The sequence below is a fragment of the Lycium barbarum genome, chromosome 9 (assembly GCF_019175385.1).
Source record: "Lycium barbarum isolate Lr01 chromosome 9, ASM1917538v2, whole genome shotgun sequence".
Taxonomy (NCBI): domain Eukaryota; kingdom Viridiplantae; phylum Streptophyta; class Magnoliopsida; order Solanales; family Solanaceae; genus Lycium; species Lycium barbarum.
Genome location: NC_083345.1, coordinates 15,116,242 through 15,137,959, shown reverse-complemented (window position 1 = coordinate 15,137,959; position 21,718 = coordinate 15,116,242). Strand labels below are relative to the sequence as shown.

General features: G+C 41.4%; 1 pseudogene; it reads left to right on the top strand.

The window, feature by feature from the left end:
- The first annotated feature begins 192 nt into the window (after nt 1-192).
- Nucleotides 193-11,355, top strand: LOC132611030 (protein argonaute 4-like; annotated as a pseudogene).
- The last annotated feature ends 10,363 nt before the right edge of the window (nt 11,356-21,718 follow it).

Genomic DNA, 21,718 nt, shown 5'->3' with positions numbered 1-21,718 from the left:
GAGCTACATATAATAGAGAACCATTCAATAGAGATTTTAGTGTTGTAGCTCAAAATTTATGGCAGTTAATTTCCTCAGAGCTAGATGACAACTAGTAATTGTTCAAAGACTATACCATCATTATGCTACTTTGTTTTTCCCCCATCGTCTTTAAAATTTTGGCTATATATTTTAGCATCTTGTTTCTATTTTTCCTTGTTTTTTTAAAAAGTTTTTCTTGGGAATGTTGCCATGAGTGCCTTGATCCATTACTAGGTATTATTCTGCACTGATGTGAATAATTCTTACTTAAGAACATTGTAAAATGTACATTTGTAGAATAGTTTTCAAACTTTGTTGGTTGTGTGGCACTCTTTAGCCAATGTATATTTGTATGCTAATGATCAACCATATATGCAGCTTTTGAATTTTTCTATTAAGCAGTGATTATTTGTAGGTAATTGTTTGTTATTCATGTTTGAATGTTCTATACTATTTCAATTCAGCTTAAGTCCCTCTGTTTTAGTATTCATCTTCAATTGGGTAAGTGGAATTAATACAGGCATTTCTTTGGTCCATGTTATGTGCCTTAATTTGTCTGTGCATGCATGTATGCTGAGCTTTTGTTTCTTCATCTTCATCTTCTCAAATCTTTTACTTTTCCTGCTTTGACTCCTTATTGATATGTGGTTTTGGTTTTACTATCCTATCTGCCACCTCATTTGAAGCTATTGCTGCCTGGATAAAGGAAGACTGCACCGTGTCTGAATTTCACTAAAGATTAAAATTCTGAGCCTGTCTAGTCTTAGTCCTGTTGTTGATATGTCTTTTAAAATTACATCATGCTAAAACATTTTATAATATCACATCATTTTTGTTTTGTTCTCTGCTGTACCACTTGCAATATCAATTAGTATATCCCGAATTCATTTACTAATCATTTAGAGGTATTGACAAACTGACTGGATATATGAAGCAGACTTGATTATATCTAGGTCTTTCCCCCCTGCAAGGTGATACTATATCATTTTATAAAGCTAATGGCACATTATTCTTGCTGTTAACTTCTCTCTGAATATATTAATGAATTGAGTTTAGTTTCTTTGGTCTTTGGTTATTAGGAATGGCATCTCCAAAAGATGAAGCTACAGCAACAATACCAAACCGTGTTCCTATGGCTCGACAAGGCATTGGATCGAAAGGCCAAAAGATTCGCCTACTCACCAACCATTTTAAATAGGGATGACCAACTCTGATGGGCACTTCTTCCATTATAGTGTAAGCTTTCATGTATTTATATAGCATTCTGTTTCATTGAGCTGAAGTACAATGTGCAGTGCTATGTTTGACTTGAATAAATTTCAAACTAAACTGGAAAATAATGATCATTATTGCCTCAGGTTGCTCTAAATTATGAAGATGGAAATCCCGTAGAGGTAAAAGGCATTGGACGAAAAATTCTTGACAAGGTCCACCAAACATATTCATCGGAGCTAGCTGGCAAAGATTTTGCCTATGATGGGGAGAAGAGCCTGTTCACTATTGGTGCACTATCCGGGAACAAGTTTGAGTTTACTGTAGTCTTGGAGGATATCCCTTCGTCTAGGTGCAGTGCTGAACTTCTTTTTGCATTTCTAATAAATGCTTTCGTTTTAGTATAACCCAATTGTATTTATCAACTAAAATTTTGCTTCATGTGTATAGAAGCACTCGAGGTGGAAGCCCTGAAGGGAGCCCTAGTGAAGTTGATAGGAAAAGATCAAAGAGACAGCCATGGTCAAAGGCATATAAGTGGTAATTAAGTATGCTGCAAAAATACCAATGCAAGCTATTGCCAACGCACTCCGGGGACCACACGCTGAACAGTATCAAGATGCTGTGAGAGTGCTTGATATAGTTCTGAGGCAGCATGCTGCCAGCGCGTATGGAATTGCTTATTTTTCTGCTTTGATAGCTTATTCCGGTTTTCTAATACTCATACTTTATGTTACAGGGGCTGCCTTATTGTGCACCAATCTTTTTTTTCAAAATGAGCCTAGAAACTTCATTGATCTCGGTGGGGGAGTTTTAGGATGTCGAGGTTTCCATTCGAGGTTCCGGGCCACGCAGGGAGGCCTTTCATTGAACATGGGTAGATTGTTATCCAGAAAATCACCACACTTTCTCACCCATAAATCACTATCTTATGGTTTTTGAATTTGCAGATGTATCAACCACAATGATTGTGCAGCCAGGGCCAGTGATGGACTTCCTTCTTGCGAATCAAAATGCAAGAGATCCTTACCAGATTGATTGGTCCAAGGTAACTACTCATTCTATTTGCCTTGCAACTGTAACTTCTTAATTTTCATATTTGCTCCTCTGTCTAGGCAAAGAGGATGCTGAAGAGTCTGAGGATCAAGGCCAGCCCCTCAAATAGGGAACACAAAATCACTGGCCTCACTGAAAAGCCTTGCAAAGAGCAGACGTCAGTTTGTTTGTTATGAATCCATTTTGCCGTTTCACATTTTCCGGACTGATTTGCTATCGAGAACATATTAAAGTTGTTTTGCATTTCAGTTTCATGTTGAAGCAGAAAAGTGGAACTGGGAAGTGCAAGAAGTTGAGCTGTCTGTTGATGAGTATTTCACTAATCATTGCCATATTCCTTTGCAATATTCTGGAGATTTTCCTTGCATTAACGTTGGGAAACCCAAACATCCAGCTTTCATTCCTCTTGAGGTACTAGATAATTTACACCTAATATATGCAGCCCGCTTTTAAGGTTGTGACCTCACAGTTTTTCCTTCTTCCTTGTCAGATTTGCTCTCTGGTGTCTTTGCAGCATTACACCAAGGTACTGTCCAATCTACAAAGGGCTTCCCTGGTAGAAAAATCCCGACAAAAGCCCCAAGAAAGGATGAGAACATTGAGCAATGTAAGCTCAATCAATTGTAGCTTGTTCTCATTTCATTCAAGCTATGCATTTCATTATCACATAAACTTGCAGGCTCTAAAGACCAGTAACTATAAGGACGACCCTCTTCTTGGATCTGCTGGAATTTCGATCGGTGATCAGTTTACTCAAGTTGAAGGTCGTGTCTTGCCAACTCCAAAGGTGACACTGTCAATGTTCAATGTCCTGATGTTCTTCCTCTCTTGTCTTTTTTATTGCTAAAAGTATCTCAGGTTGCTCTTTAGATAAATTGAGTTTGTACACTATGACTGACAAGATTGAACATTTTTTATTACTTCTACTACAGTTGAGGGTAGGGTGTTAGGATTTGAATCCCAAATCCGACCTTTGTAAGCAGGTTCCCAGGAAAGATTGGAGGGTCACAGCTGGACCACTTAAATACCAACCTCCTTAGACAGAATCTACTTACACCGTGATGTAAGCGAAGAATAAATAGCACACACAGATTTATAGTGATTCACCCTCAATGTGAGAGCTACGTCCACGTTGCTGCTGCAGATCTTATTAAAGAAGAAATATTACAAGTGTTTACAACACTCAACCTCACAACCTCAATTCCAATTATACTCAAGAAGTTTTTACTAAAAAAAATTCTCTAAAAAAAAAACTTCTCTTACTTTGGCCTTTCACTAAGAGTATTTCTCTTAGATTTTTTCTCTCTTTGGGATGTGTTGTCTTCTTCAATTTTTTTGGTGTTGTATTAGAATGAGAAGAAGTGTCTCTATTTATAGTTGAGATTTCAAGCAAAAAAAAATCTCTACTTTCACTTTCGGCCGACATCATTATGATGTCTCCACTTTCACTTTCGGCCGACATCGCCATGATGTCTCAACTTTCACTTTCGGCCGACATCGTCATGATGTCTCAACTTTCACTTTCGGCCGACATCGTTATGATGTCTCAACTTTCACTTTCGGCCACTTTTCTTCTTTCCCACATGGGTGGACCTCAACCCAACAATTCTCCCACTTGAAGGCTAATTTTAATTTGTCTTCACACTTTGATCGATGCAGCAACTCTTTCCTAGTTTCATACTTCGTGCAGGCCAACTGAAGCTGAACATAGCTTCAGTTTGTCTATCGTCACTGCCTTTGTCAGCATGTCTGTTGGATTCTGACTCCCTGCGATCTTCTCAAGCACTAACGCTCCATCTTCCAAAGCTGATCTAATGAAATGGTACCGGAGTTGTATGTGCTTCGTTCGAGCATGGTAGACCGGGTTCTTTGCCAAATGAATGGCACTTTGGCTATCACAATATAGCACACTTCGCTCGTGGTCCTGATCCAATTCCCGCAGAAAAGATTGTAGCCACATCATTTCCTTTGTGGCCTCCGTCACAGCAACGTACTCAGCCTCACAACTAGAGAGAGCTACTATCTTTTGCAACTTGGAAACCCAAGAGATTGCAGTACCTCCGAAGGTGTAAACATACCCGGATGTGCTCTTTCTGCTATCAACATCACCACCGTTGTCAACATCAACATACCCTTGCAATCCTGTTTCTGATTTTCGGAAATACAGAGCTGAACTCGAGCTGCCTTTCAGATATCTGAATATCCACTTCACAGCCTCCCAGTGTTGCTTTCCCGGATTGCTCATAAATTGGCTGACAACTCCCACTGCATGTGCAATGTCTGGTCTTGTACATATCATTGCATACATAAGACTACCGATTGCAGATGCATAAGATATCTTGTCCATCTGCTTTTTCTCATCCTCGGTTTTCGACGACTGATCCTTTGACAACCGAAAGTGTCTAGCCAAGGGAGTGCTAACTGGCTTGGCATCATGCATGTTGAACCTTTTGATAACTTTCCTCACATATTCTTCTTGTGAGAGTTTGATGCCCTCCTTGCTTCGGTCGATCCTCATCCCAAGGATTTGCTTTGCAGCTCCCAAATCCTTCATTACAAACTCTTCCGATAACCCTTTTTTCAACCGATCAATCTCCTGTAGGTTTGCTCCTACGATTAGCATGTCATCGACATAGAGTAGCAGTATCATGTACGAGTCTTCAAATTTCTTGAAGTAACAACAGTGATCTGCCTCGCACCTTGAAATATCAGCTTTCTTCATAAAACTGTCAAACTTTAAATACCACTGTCTTGGAGCCTGTTTTAGTCCGTACAGACTCTTTTGAAGTTTGCACACCAGATTCTCCTTTCCTTTGACTTCGAATCCTTCCAGCTGTCGCATGTAGATTTCCTCGTCTAGATTACCGTGAAGAAATGTAGTTTTCACGTCCATCTGTTGCAGATGTAGATTTTCCTTTCCTACCAGTCCAAGAACAGTTTTGATAGTCACCATCTTGACTACGGGAGAGAAGATCTCCGTATAGTCGATGCCTTCTTTCTGTTGAAATTCCTTTGCAACCAGCTTTGCTTTATAACGCTTGCTTCCATTGGGTTCTTCCTTTATTCGATAAACCCATTTGTTTTGCAATGCCCTTTTATCCTTTGGCAACTCGGCTAATTCCCATGTATGATTTGCCGATAGTGAATCCATCTCATCTTTCATTGCCAGCTCCCACTTAGTCGATTCATCGACTTGCATTGCTTCTTCATAACATTCCGGCTCCCCTCTATCAGTGAATAGAATGTAGTTGAGGGATGGAGAGTACCTGTGAATCGGCTTCTTGATCCTGGATGATCTACGTAGTTCTGTGATTGGCGTCTGTTTATTTATTTCAGAATTAGCACTTTCATCAGCACCTTCTCGGATTGTTTGTTCCTCTGCCTCGGTTGTACCTGGCTGCGGCTCAGGTGTCGGGAAGTCCCTCAAATCGACTATTTCCGATTCCTTGTCCTGACATTCTGAATTTTTTTGCAACTTGTCTTTGTACAGTACCTCTTCGTTGAAGACAACATTCCTGCTTCGGATGATCTTCCGATTTTGTTCATCCCAAAATCGGTAACCAAGCTCGGTGTCACCATAGCCAATAAAGTAACACTTTTTTGATTTTGGATCAAGCTTGCTTCTAGCCGTATCATCATTATGAACATATGATAAGCAGCCGAACACTTTCAGAAATGAAAGATTTACCTTCTTGCCACTCCAAACTTCTTCTGGAATTCTGAAATTTAAGGGAACTGACGGTCCTCGGTTAAATAAGAAGGCCGCGGTATTGACTGCATCTGCCCAGAATGTCTTGGGCAGTCCAGAGTGTATTCTCATACTCCGAGTACACTCGTTCAACGTTCGGTTCATTCTTTCGGCTATTCCACTTTTTTGCGGCGTTCCAGGAATAGTCTTCATCATCTTGATCCAATTATCGGCACAATACCGTTTGAAATCACCATCGGTGTATTCTCCGCCGTTGTCGGACCTCAAACACTTCAACTTGAGGTTTGTTTCATTCTCGACCATGGCTTTCCATCTTTTGAATACACTAAACACATCGGATTTATTTTTCATAAAGTAAACCCATACCTTCCTGGCTGAATCATCAATGAAGGTCACGTAGTAGTGTGATCCTCCAAGAGAGGGGACAGTGGTAGGTCCCCACACGTCTGTGTGCACCAATTCCAGCTTCTTGACCTTTAACTCCCTGCCTGCATTTGAGAAGCTTACTCGCTTTTGTTTTCCGAGAATGCAGCTCTCACACGTATGAAGGTCCACTGTCTTCAGCTCCGGAATTAAGCCATTTGTCACCAACAGCTTCATCCCTTTCTGGCTGATATGCCCCAGCCGACAATGCCACAAATCTGTCTTCTTTATGTTGTCAACCACAACAATAGTATCACGACAGCTCGTCGTCATGTAGAGAGTGCCAATCTTCTTTTCTCGGCCAACTACCATAGCACCTTTCTCCACCTTCCAAGACCCATTATCAAAGTTGAGATCATATCCCTCATCATCAAGCTGACCTACTGAGATCAGGTTTCGCATCAGCTTTGGAACATGTCTAACTTTTGTAATCTTTCATGAGGATCCATTTGACATCTTCAAATTAATGTCTCCCGTGCCAACAACGTCTAGCGGCTCTCCATCGGCTAAATAAACTTTGCCGAGATTCCCAGCCACGTAGTTTGTCATTATATCATGATGTGGGGTGGTATGAAAGAACGCTCCTGAGTCAAGCACCCAAGAGTCTATCGGGTTGTCAATCGATAGCAACAACGCATCGCCAATGTCTTCCGTAGCAGCGTTGATTCCAGCCCCCTTGTTGTCCTCCTTCGGCGCCCTGCAGTTCTTCTTGAGGTGACCTGATTTTTCACATTTCCAACACTCAAGTGTTCGTCCTGGTCTGGATTGACCCCTGCCATTCCTTGACTTCGATTTGCCCCTATTTCGGTTGTAGTTTCTGTCATAATTTCTGCTTCTGTTTTCAACATTAAAAGCAGAACTCATCGATGCCTCTCCAGAATCTGTCCTGCGCACCTCCTCAGCAAGGATACGATCCCTAACATCGTTGAACTTTAGTTTGTCACTACCGACAGAATTACTAACCGCTGTTCTCATTGGCTCCCAGCTATTTGGTAGGGATGCCAACAAAATTAGAGCTTGCACTTCATCATCGAAATCAATTTTTACCGATGACAATTGACTTACAATGGTATTGAATTCATTTACGTGTGCAGCAACATGAGCATTTTCCATCATCTTTAGATGAAATAGTTTCTTCATGAGAAATACCTTATTATTTCCCAAAGGTTTCTCATACATGTCAGACAATACCTTCATCATATCTGCGGTGGTCTTCTCCTTTGCCACGTTGTGAGCAACGTTCTTTGACAGCGTCAGCCGAATGACTCCCAGAACTTGTCTGTCGAGGAGATCCCAATCTGCTTGCTTCATCTCCTCTGGTTTCGGACTCAGAGGTTCATGAAGCTTTCTGCCATATAAATAATCTTCAATTTGCATTCTCCAGAACGCAAAATCTGTACCATCGAATTTACCGATGCCGTGCGTCGTATCATCTTCGCCTCCCATCGTTTCTAAATCACAACACAACCTGTTGCTCTAATACCAGTTGTTAGGATTTGAATCCCAAATCCGACCTTTGTAAGCAGGTTCCCAGGAAAGATTGGAGGGTCACAGCTGGATCACTTAAATACCAACCTCCTTAGACAGAACCTACTTACGCCGTAATGTAAGCGAAGAATAAATAACACACACACAGATTTATAGTGGTTCACCCTCAATGTGAGAGCTACGTCCACGTTGCTGCTGCAGATCTTATTAAAGAAGAAATATTACAAGTGTTTACAACATTCAACCTCACAACCCCAATCTCAATTACACTCAAGAATTTTTTACTAAAAAAATTCTCTAAAAAAAAAACTTCTCTTACTTAGGCCTTTCACTAAGAGTGTTTCTCTTAGATTTTTTCTCTCTTTGGGATGTGTTGTCTTCTTCAATTTTTTGGTGTTGTATTAGAATGAGAAGAAGTGCCTCTATTTATAGTTGAGATTTCAAGCAAAAAAAATCTCTACTTTCACTTTCGGCCAACAGCATTATGATGTCTCCACTTTCACTTTCGGCCGACATCGTCATGATGTCTCAACTTTCACTTTCGGCCGACATCGTTATGATGTCTCAACTTTTACTTTCGGCCACTTTTCTTCTTTCCCACATGGGTGGACCTCAACCCAACATAGGGGATAAACAAGACTTATTTCCTAGAAATGGAAGGTGGAATTTTAACCAGAAGGTAAGTATCCTACTCAGCATTTTTTACTTTCTACCCATGATTGATCAATGCTAGTCCTTTGATTTGGAGTCTGAACAAAACAGCAATTCGTTGAACCAATCAAACTCAAGCGTTGGGTAGTTGTGAACTTCTCTGCCCGTTGTGATGTCCGTAAGCTTTGCACAGATCTACAAAGGTGTGCGAAAATGAAAGGAATGGTGAGTACCTTTCCAACTCTGGGGTGCAATATGCGCGTGCGTCGAATCATATTTATGCATCATTAATGTGTTCCATCATATATGTAGTTCATTGATCCACCATGTGATCATATCTTCGAGGAGGATCAGCAGTTCAGGCGCAACTCTGCTCCCGTGAGAGTTGAGAAGATGTTAGAAACAATGCAATCAAAACTTCCAATTAACCCTCCACCTCAGTTCTTTCTCTGCATTCTACCAGAGAGAAAGAACTCTGATCTTTATGGTTGTTGCCTTCGAACCAACTAATCTTGGTTTCTTCTAAATCTTACGTTTAAAATTTTATATATTAATGGCTGGAGTATCCTTTTTAATTGTCTCTTTTCTGGTAATTTCCCTATTGAAGGACCCTGGAAGAGAAGGAATTTAACTGATTTTGGAATTGTTACACAATGCATTGCTCCTACAAAGATCAATGATCAGTATCTTACCAACGTGCTCATGAAAATCAATGCAAAGGCAAGATTTCAATTGACAAAAAAAATAAATTTACACCAATTATTAGTGACCCCTGATTGATTAAACACCTCTTCCATATCTGGTGCTTCTTTTCAGCTGGGTGGCATGAATTCCTTTTTGACTATGGAGCTTGCCCCTGTACTAGGTCAAATTTCACAAGCCCCCACCATAATTATTGGGATGGATGTCTCTCATGGATCACCTGGACGAGCAGATGTTCCATCCATCGCAGCGGTAGTAAAAGATTATTGCTTATTTTTATACACTGATATTTCTCTTGGTCTTAGACGACACTGATTTAATGGATTTGAGATCACCAGGTGGTCAGTTCTAGACAGTGGCCCCATATTTCACGCTATTGAGCAGCTGTTTGCACTCAATCACCAAAGCTGGAAATGATAGATTCTCTGTACAAGAAAGTATCATATACTAAAGATGAGGGTTCAGTTTCAGAAGAAAAAGATGAGGGCCTTTTCAGGTAGTTGCTGACTCAATGTAGCTGTTCGTGTTTAAATGTTTATATTTAACGGATTATAATTGATACGGATTATAATTGATACTTGAATACTCTCGATGTTATATGTTGTGTGTCGAATGCCCCGATTTTTGTTGCTTAACAAGTTTGTCATGTATTCAGGGAGCTGCTGCTGGATTTCTACTTTAGTTCTAACAATATGAAACCTGAGCATATCATTATTTTCAGGTATAATTTCTAAAAAACAAGTTAAGCAAACTGATTTAGTCTTGAACCAGTTGCTCAAATGCAGTTCTGTGAATCTATCTACGTTTTGTGCAAAGTTTCCCCTGTTCGTCACAATCTTTTCTCCCCTTCTCAAGAGCAAAAACATAAAAACAATGAAAGACATTACTTCTGAGGGTTTCAATTTTGTGTACCTTAATTATGCTTTCAAGCTCTCTGATTTAGGGCAATATTGATTCTATGGAACATCTATAACTTAAGTGACTTAAACTAGCACATCATAGAACTATTCTCGAGACCGAAATATAATATTTGGTTCTTCTTATTCATGAATATCAAAGTTAATCATTGCTAATGATTTAAGTTGTCATCGATGTACAGAGATGGAGTTAGTGAATCCCAGTTCAACCAAGTCATAAACATTGAGCTCAACCAGATTATCGAGGTTTGAGTTTGCAGTAAATGCAACTTAGTTTCTCCACGAAACCTATTCTTTTTCTGATCACCAAATATGACCATATTCTCTAGGCCTGCAATTATCTTAACCAAAATTGGTTTCCAAAGTTCACAGTCATTGTTGCGCAAAAGAACCACCACACAAGGTTTTTCCAGACCAACTCACCAGATAATGTTCCTCCTGGTTTGTATTTTTAGCTACCTACCTTGTGTTGTTAGTGGAATATAATTTGATTGATTGATTGATTTTGTTGGAACTTCCTTGAAATATCTTCTTATGCCAGGGACTCTGATTGACAATGCAATCTGCCATCCAAAGACCAATGACTTCTACATGTGTGCACATGCTGGGCCTATTGTGAGTTTGTAAATCCTTTCTATGAGTCTGCTCCGCGATTCATATTAATTGCTTCCATGATGAGCTTCTGTCATCTTTGTGCTATTCAGGGAACAACACGACCGACACACTACCATGTTCTGCATGATGAAATTGGATTCTCAGCAGATGACATACAAGAGCTGGTCCATTCTCTGTCTTACGTGTAAGCAAGCAATCTCCTTCTATGAATTGATGTTCAAATCCGTCCTTGGGAGGTTTAATTTATCTTTTCTACAATTGCACTGCAGGTATAGAGAAGTACCACAGCCATCTCTGTTGGTAAGAATAATCACTACTATGGTGTTAAAGATAGAATATCATCACATAATACTATCTGATGGAACTTGTTATTTTCTCTGCGTAGTTGCACCCATATATTATGCCCACTTGGCAGCAACACAGATGTCACAGTTTGTCAAGTTTGATGAACTGTCAGAGACGTCCTCTAGCCACGGTGGAGTTACCACAGTTGGTAGTGTTTCAGTACCTGCATTGCCTCGGCTTCACGAGGATGTTCGCAGTTCGATGTTCTTCTGCTAAGCCCTACACCTGCAAAATAGTTTTGGAGAAAAAAAAAACTACTCCCGTCTCTTAGGGGAAATTTCTTTTTCTGTAATGATAAATCTTAGAACTCAGTATTATCACAGGAGGTTGTTCTTTTCGTCAACATTTATCTAAGCCACTATGGTGGAGAAAACTAACTAATGCTAATTTCTGGTTATGCTGTGATGAATGCCAGAAATCAGTATATTACACTCCTTAGGCCATTGCATTGGCTTGTTCATCCGTTTATGTGATAGGGAGGTTTTAGAAAACTCTACTTTTGCTGTTTAGACGTTTCTGCAAAATATTAATCTATATGACAAGAATATTGGTGCCCCTTAAGAATTGATATGAGACAGGTTTAGTTTGGTGCGTGTTCTAATTGTCGTTTCTAACTTAATGCTTTTCCTCTTTTTTCCTTCGTTCATCTTTGGTGTTTATTTTGAGCCACAAGTTTTTTTAAAAAATATTTTACTGTCTATAACAAATGGATAAGACAAAAAAAATTTGATTATCTAATCATTTATTTGAAATTCACTAATTTAATTGGCAAAAAGGGAGAGATTCGACAATCCAAACAGGATAAGTCCTATACCACGGAAAGATTTCCTCTTAAAATTAATAAGAGGCTATTCAAGTTAAAGATTTTTGTGAGTATATTAATTTTCACCATCATGTGAGGACGTCTCATATCAAGTGTGAGTCTAGCGATGTATTTCTATATATAATAAAAACTTAGGCATAGACAAGGTGATGAGACACTCTCTATGATCTCCATTTCTATTTATCTTTTTTCTCTTTTTTTTTTTTGGGGGCTTTTAAACTAATTTTTCTGATTAAAAATTTAATATATACATAGAATTCCAATAAAAGTTAATGTTTACCCATGACTACAAAATTAGTAGCAATGGCCAATAAAGACCATTAAGAATAATGAAGGCAATTAATTAAGAATCATAGTAAATGAGGACACTGAAGAGTCATAGCAATAGCATGTAGTCCTCCTCGTCACGATTGTGTCTTGCTTCAAACAAATCATCTCTGCCCTCATCTAATTCTTTTCTTTTTTGGGGAAAGAATATCAAGTTATCTATTAATGACTACGAACTTGTTTTTTCTTTTTCTCACCATGAGTATATTAAATGTCACGACCCAACCCCGTAGGCCGTGACTGGCGCTACTTGGGCACCCTGACGCACCTATTCAATCGAATCTCATACAAACAGCATATATGGCTATAACTGCTATATGCCGTCTCAAACTATATCAAACTTTATTAGACACATTTCAGCGCAAACATATATATATACATATATCAAAAAGCCGGCAAGGCTATCAAATATGTCAAAAGCCGACAAGGCTATCAAATATGTCAAAAGCCGACAAGGCTACCAAATGGCGCAACGGCCCAAAAACATATACAAAACGCACGCCGACGAGGCTGCCATAATGAAAGAGATCATATAAACACAACTGCACTGAAGCAGGCACACACACCCACAAATACGTCTACAGACCTCTATACCGACCAAACGAATCATATGGCGGGACAGGGCCCCGCCGTACCCTGAAACAAATATATACATGCATAGCGAACAAAATATATATATACCAAAAGTGTATGCTCTGAAATGAGAAGAGCACTCCAACAGCTGAAGGGGATATCCTAAACTGGGGGATCACCAAACTGTACGTCGGTACCTGCGGGCATGAAACGCAGCCCCCGAAGAAAGGGGGTCAGTACGAAGTATGTACTGAGTATGCAAAGCAGAATGTAAGGAAAGCAAAAATCTGAGATATAACGAAATGGAAGTATCAACATAAGTGCAAATTCAACATATCAAAATTTGTTTACTGTCAAAAATATGCAAGTCATGCATAGGGTACAGAAGAATATGGTCGCCCGCCCGTCGATGGCGCCATAACACAGCATAACACCAGAAGGTCTCAAATCTCCGTACCCCCGTCACATATCACATCATAACATAACGCCATATACCACACATCACCAAACATAAGTGGAACCCGACCTTCATTAGCGAGTAGCTCGGAGAACCATAACACAGCATAACTCCGGAGTATATCAAAATGCGCACGATAACAGAACCGGCCCGGGACTCGGCGAAGGAAATAACAAAGTGCACGAATAGAGTCGTGAGTAGTCATATGCATAAAATCATTATCATAAATTCAAACATAAGTAAAATGATCATATTTGAAAATCGAAATAATAGTCTTAACAAATTCTTTCAAAAGTTCCCGAATTACATAAAGGAAAGTCGCGGGACCCACGGACGGGAATTTACCCAAGTCGGGCCCGCTTATGGAAAACATACTCGTTATACGTAATGCAAACTTTTATAAAAATATATCTTGGAGCAATCCGAGCATTTATGTGAAAGATATGGCATTCGGAAATTTCGAAGTTCTTTAAAGTGAAACCTTTTTTTTTTTTGCGCAAAGTTCGAAAAGCGATTTTTCGAATACGTAAAGGTTCATATTTCATCAAGTCATACATAAGAGTGCCAAAGAACATATACGGATCATAACATTCTCGGATTTCGGATTTAGAATTTTCCTTAAGGCTCTAATTTAGCCTATGAAAACTAAGACATGCCAAAAAGAAAGGAGGTTGCTTTACATACCTCGTACGCACTCCAAAATAGCCAATCTAAAGTAAATCCCAATCTACGCCTCGGGCTCCCCAAGGTCTATAAATATGCCAACGAATATCCAATATTAACCATTGGCACTTAAGCAGTTATTTATTCCAAATTAACTCTAAATTCTACAGAAAATTCGGCAGCATTTCCCCTGTAAATAGGCCAACCCGAGAATTTAACTCGCTCAAAATCAACAACAACAACCACAATAACCAACCTAGCAACATCGATAATCAATTCGAAAGACAAAATAACAATAGTAACTTTCTTTTACATCATTCAACAACTTTCCAACTATTCGTTTCAACGGCTTACATTCAAGCCACAATATAGCTCATACATTCAATTGTCAACCCGAATTCTTACCAACAACATTCAAGAACTTTCTAAACAGTTTACATAATTTTTCCAACAATCCAATGTGGCCGAAAAAAGCCCCAAACCGAGAGCAGCCCCCTATGCCACACTTCTCAACTTCTATTCATGATTTGTGTCAACAATCCACAATATAACGATATAATTCTCATAAATATACAAATTACGTCAAACGCACAATAAGCCTCAAATCAGTCCGCAACAATTCACCATATCATTTTGGGACATTAAACTCTCATTTCCAACATAAAAGTCATCACAACAACCATTAAAACGCTAAGCGACATTAGTGTTCTTTGGCATATAGCATGACCCATATTCATCTATCACTACACATATACATATATTGATGATTCTTAGCCATCCTACACACTACAACAATTTAACTTGCTACAAGGAATTTATTCAACACCCAATCAAAATACCCATTTACACGGCTAACTTCAAACCCACCATATCTCACAAATTTCACCCATATTAACATACTACAACAAGCATATAACATTCACAACTCATAAAACAAGAGAAATTCTTACCTTTTTTCTTCAATCCCACAAATAGTTAGGGTTTGCGATTCTACCAAACGGACGATTTGATCGCCCCAACAACACTTCCACACTACTTAGGGACCTCAAAATAGTGGGTTTACACCAAAGAAATAATTTTGGGATGGCTTGAACTGGATTTGGTTTTTTTTTTTCTTGTTCTTGGCCGTGTGGTTGAAGTTGTTCTTCAACTTCTTGCTCTTTTTTTTTTTAAATGTTGGAATGGTAGAAAAGATGACTACTTGGTCATCTTTTGTGCTTATATGAATATTGTCCAAGTGTCCATGGCCCACACATGGGGTGGACCAATTAAAATTGGCCACCAAATGTGTGGGTCCATTCCAAAGCCACATGGCCAAATGGCCTTTTTTTTTTTAGCAAGATTTTTTATTCCAATTATATGAATTTTGGTCCCGATTTTTCCTAAGTGTTCCATGCCAACAATTTCATATATAACTTATGTCTCAAAATAAAATCACAAGTCAAAAGTCTCGTCTTCAAATCCCGGAATAGTCTTGGCCCTAACTTATCATAGTTAATCCGGGTTGTCCCAATGTATAAAAATGCGGGACGTAACATCCTCCCCCCCTTAAGAACATTCGTCCTCGAATGTTGGATTAGTTCTACGGATCTTACTCAAATTCGGGGGAGTTGCTTTTATAGCCATCACATACAAATCATTCATAAATCAACATAGTCAGACAAAGAATTTGAATTACCTGAAGGTATTGGGAATAAGTGAGGATACTTTTTCTTCATCTGCTCCTCAGCCTCCCAGGTCATTTCCTCGCGGTTATTATTCCGCCACAGCACCTTAACAGAAGCCACATCCTTATTCCGCAACCTTCTTACCTGACGATCCAATATGGTTATAGGTTGCTCTTCATAAGATAGCTCCTCCGTGACCTGTATATCATCTGTAGGAAAAACTCTGGAAGGGTCACCAATACACTTACGAAGCATAGAAACATGGAATTCGTAGTCCACTTTGCCTATTTTACGAATAATCTGATAAGGCCCAATATATCTCGGACTGAGCTTTCCTTTCTTGCCAAATCGCATAACACCTTTCATTGGTGACACTTTCAGGAACACCCAATCTCCAACTTGGAATTCTAACGGTCGACGTCTCTTATCAGCATAGGATTTCTGTCGACTCTGGGCCGCTAATAGTCGCTCTCGGATCAGTTTCACTTTATTGACCGCCTGCTGGACTAATCTGGACCAATTAATTGAGTATCACCCACGTCAAACCAACCGATCGGAGATCTGCATTTCCTGCCATACAAAGCCTCATATGGTGCCATCTGAATACTGGAGTGGTAGCTGTTGTTATAAGCAAACTCAACAAGTGGCAAATGATCGTCCCAGCTACCCCTGAAATCAATAACACAGGCCCGCAACATATCTTCCAATGTCTGAATAGTGCGCTCGGCCTGTCCGTCGGACTGAGGATGAAATGCTGTACTCAGGCTCACCTGGGTCCCCAATCCCTCCTGAAATGATCTCCAGAACTTAGGTGTAAACTGGGCACCTCTATCGGAAATAACAGACACAGGAACTCCGTGCAGTCTCACAATCTCCTTAATATATAGCCTGGCATAATCTTCAGCTGTGTAGGTAGTCCGAACTGGAAGAAAATGGGCTGATTTTGTCGGCCGATCAACGATAACCCAAATGGAGTCGTACCTCCGTGGAGTGCGAGGCAAGCCTACAATGAAATCCATATTAATTATCTCCCACTTCCACGTTGGTATCTCCATCTCCTGCAATAACCCACCGGGTTTCTGATGCTCAATTTTCACCTGCTGACAATTAGGGCACTGGGCAACGAACTCTGCTATGTCCTTTTTCATACCGTCCCACCAATACAGACATCGAAGATCATGATACATTTTCGTCGACCCTGGGTGAACAGAATACCTGGCATGATGTGCCTCACCCATAACCTGTCGTCGCAGTCCCGCAACGTCATGTACACATAATCTGCCCATGTATGATAGCACTCCATCAGATGTAATCTCAAACGGGGTCTGCTCTTTTTCACGGACTGCATCCCTATACTGTATCAGAACAGGATCATCATACTGACGCCGCTTTATCTCACCCAGAATGGAGGAGTCGGCCACCCCTCGAATAGAAATCCCAGTATCTCCAGAATCGGCCAAGCGGACTCCCAAACTGGCTAGCTGATGAATATCACGAACCATTTCTATCTTACCAGACTGTACACCAATCAGACTGCCCATGGACTTGCGGCTAAGCGCATCTGCTACGACATTGGCTTTCCCTGGATGGTATAAAATATCGACATTATAATCCTTCAGCAACTCTAACCACCGTCTCTGTCGCAAATTCAATTCTTTCTGTTTAAAAATGTTCTGGAGGCTCTTATGGTCCGTATAAATATCAACGTGGACCCCATATAAGTAATGCCGCCAAATCTTCAAAGCATGAATAACCGCGGCTAACTCCAAATCATGAATGGGATAATTCTTCTCTTGCGATTTGAGCTGCCGGGAAGCATAGGCTATGAATCGACCGTGCTGCATCAACACACAACCCAAACCCGTACCAGAGGCATCACAATAAACCACATACCCGTCTGGTCCTTCTGGAAGAGCTAAAACTGGAGCTGTAATTAATTTTTCCTTCAACATCTGGAAGCCGCGCTCACAGGCATCAGTCCACTGAAATTTCGCTGCCTTCTGAGTTAACTTTGTTAATGGCGCCGCAATAGAAGAAAAATTCTCTACGAACCTTCTGTAATAACCGGCCAACCCCAGAAAACTGCGTACCTCTGTAGGTGTAGTAGGCCTGGGCCAATTCTGTACAGCTTCAATTTTCTGCGTATCAACCTGAATACCATCTGCTCCAACTATATGCCCCAAGAATGCCACAGAAGTTAACCAGAATTCACATTTCGAAAATTTAGCATATAATTGCTGCTGCCGAAGAGTGCCCAGCACTGTTCTCAAATGATCAGAATGCTCCTCTGCTGATCGTGAATAAACCAATATATCATCAATAAACACAATCACGAACATATCAAGGAAAGGCCGAAATACCCGATTCATCAAATCCATGAATACCGCTGGAGCATTAGTCAGCCCAAAAGACATGACTCTGAATTCATAATGCCCATACAGTCTTCGGAATATCAGACTCTCGTACCCGTACCTGGTGATAACCCGAACGCAGATCTATCTTCGAGAAATATTTTGCACCCTGCAACTGATCAAATAAATCATCAATCCGGGGGAGGGGATATCTATTCTTGATGGTCACCTTATTCAATTGCCCATAGTCAATACACATCCGCAGTGACCCATCTTTCTTTCTCACAAATGATACCAGCGCTCCCCAGGGCGATGTACTGGGTCTAATGAAACCTTTTTCTAATAAATCTTTCAACTGTTCCTTCAATTCTTTTAATTCTGCCGGTGCCATCCTGTACGGAGGAATAGATATGGGCTGCGTATCTGGCAACAAATCAATAGCAAAGTCTATCTCTCGCTCAGGCGGAAGACCCGGAAGCTCATCTGGGAATACATCTGAAAATTCATTGACAACCGGAACTGACTGCAAAGTAGGTGCCTCGGCTGTAGTATCGTGAACACGGACCAAATGATAAATATAACCCTTCTGAATCATTTTCTTAGCCTTGAGGTATGAAATAAACTGACCCCTCGGCGATGCTGTACACCCGGACCACTCTATAACTGGTTCCCCTGGGAACTGGAAACGAACTACCTTCTGCTGGCAGTCAACATTAGCATAACAGGACGCTAACCAGTCCATGCCCATAATAACATCAAATTCAAGCATATCTAACTCTATCAAATCAGCCTTAGTGCAACGATCAGATATAATAACAGAACAATCTCGATAAACCTGTCTGGCTATAACAAAATCCCCTACAGGTGTAGCTACCTCAAAAGGCTCTATCGGCTCAGACTCTATTCCAATTTCATTAGCAATAAGTGGAGCAATATACGATAAAGTCGAACCAGGATCAATCAATGGATATACAGATCGGGAGAAAACCAGTAAAGTACCTGTAACAACGTTTGGCGAAGCCTCCTGATCCTGGCGGCTAGCCAATGCATATATGCGGTTCGAAGGACCGCTAGAACCTGAAGCACCGCCACGGCCTCGACCTGCCTGTACCGGCATACCTCGCCCCGCAGGGCGCACAGCTGAGGGAGTAGAAGATGAACCTGCGGCTGATCCCGTCGGCTGAACTGTACTGCCAGAACCACTCGCCATCGGACAGTCACACATAATATAGCCCTGACGGCCGCAAGAAAAACAGGCTCCAGTAGCTCGATAGCACTCCCCTGGGTGCGATTTCCCGCAATAAGAACAACGGGGCCTGGGTGGTCTGGACTGGCTGGAACCCCTGACTGTCTGGGAACCCGATACTCTGGAACTCTGACCGGCCCCAGATGGTCCTGCACTGTCAAATCGTCTGCCGGCTGACTGTGTAGCCTGGCCTGACGGAGGAAAATATCTGCCTAACAGCTGCTGCTGAGGCGGTCCGCCTCGAGAATCTCCAGAATACCCCGCGGACCTGGCCCTTTTGGGCGGCCTCCTGTCTCGCTCCCTACCAGCATAATCGGCCCTATGTCGGTCCTCCATACCTTGAGCATGGGCCTGTAACCGGGCGATATCTATATCTGTCTGTGACGCCATCGCCATGCAACTGTCAATCAAGTAGCGGTCCAATCCTATCACATACCGGTGCATACGGTCAGCCATATCCGCTACTATAGCAGGTGCATATCGAGCCAAAGAATCAAACTCCAGGTTATACTCGCGAACACTCCGGCCGTTCTGCCGCAACTGTAAAAATTTATCAACCCGTGCCCGCCGTAACTCCGGGGGCAGAAAGTGGCGGAGAAAAGCAGTCACAAACTCATCCCAAGTAGCTGGGGAAGCCCCCTCACCTCTGGACAGCTCCCAAGACTCATACCAATTGGCAGCAACATCTCGTAATCTGTGCGAGGCTAACTCAACGGACTCGGTCTCTGAAGCCCTGACCAAATCCAATGAGCGCCGCACTCCCCGAATGAAATCGTGGGGGTCCTCCTCGGGCTTAGACCCGAAGAACTCTGGGGGACGGCATATCAGAAAATCACGAACCCTCAGGCTATCACGCCTGTCATCATCATCATCATCTCTCTGCCCGCGTGTGTGAACCTGTCCCGCTACCAAAGTAGTCAATAGCTGCACGGCCTCCCTCAATGTCCTATCCTCCGCCCCTGGCTGGGGTGCTGGAGGCGCGGGAGCTGGAGCCTCTGGAGCTAATGGTGAAGCTGCTCCAGACTCCTCTGATGATGAAGACGTAGCAGCGTCTGTTGGCCGGGGAGCAATATCACGCATCATCTGAGCAAGGGTCCGGGTACCCTTCCGAGCCCGGCTAGTCTCTCCTACCACGCCCTTTTTCTTCTGGGCGGCCGTCGCCTTTTTCAGAGGCATCACCGAAAGAAAAACAACAACAGATCAGAACAGAATCATCCTAATAGCACAACTCTATCTCACGATCTAAGATTCAAAGAAAGAAGACTCCCTAAATGTCCTGTAGCCTCCTGTTTATCGATGTGGTGCACAACACACCGATAAACAAGACTCTACTAGACACGGTCTGTAGACATCCCAAGGACAAACCACTCTGATACCACTTCTGTCACGACCCAACCCCGTAGGCCGTGACTGGCGCCCTACTTGGGCACCCTGACGCACCTATTCAATCGAATCTCATACAAACAGCATATATGGCTATAACTGCTATATGCCGTCTCAAACTATATCAAACTTTATTAGACACATTTCAACGCAAACATATATATATATATACATATATCAAAAAGCCAGCAAGGCTATCAAATATGTCAAAAGCCGACAAGGCTATCAAATATGTCAAAAGCCGACAAGGCTACCAAATGGCGCAACGGCCCAAAAACATATACAAAACGCACGCCGACGAGGCTGCCATAACGAAAGAGATCATATAAACACAATTGCACTGAAGCAGGCACACACACCCACAAATACGTCTACAGACCTCTATACCGACCAAACGAATCATATGGAGGGACAGGGCCCCGCCATACCCCGAAACAAATATATACATGCATAGCGAACAAAATATATATATACCAAAAGTGTATGCTCTGAAATGAGAAGAACACTCCAACAGCTGAAGGGGATATCCTAAACTGGGGGATCACCAAACTGTACGTCGGTACCTGCGGGCATGAAACGCAGCCCCCGAAGAAAGGGGGTCAGTACGAAGTATGTACTGAGTATGCAAAGCAGAATGTAAGGAAAGCAAAAATCTGAGATATAACGAAATGGAAGTATCAACATAAGTGCAAATTCAACATATCAAAATTTGTTTACTGTCAAAAATATGCAAGTCATGCATAGGGTACAGAAGAATATGGTCACCCGCCCGTCGATGGCGCCATAACACAACATAACACCAGAAGGTCTCAAATCTCCGTACCCCCGTCACATATCACATCACAACATAACGCCATATACCACACATCACCAAACATAAGTGGAACCCGACCCTCATTAGCGAGTAGCTCGGAGAACCATAACACAGCATAACTCCGGAGTATATCAAAATGCGCACGATAACAGAACCGGTCCGGGACTCGGCGAAGGAAATAACAAAGTGCACGAATAGAGTCGTGAGTAGTCATATGCATAAAATCATTATCATAACTTCAAACATAAGTAAAATGATCATATTTGAAAATCGAA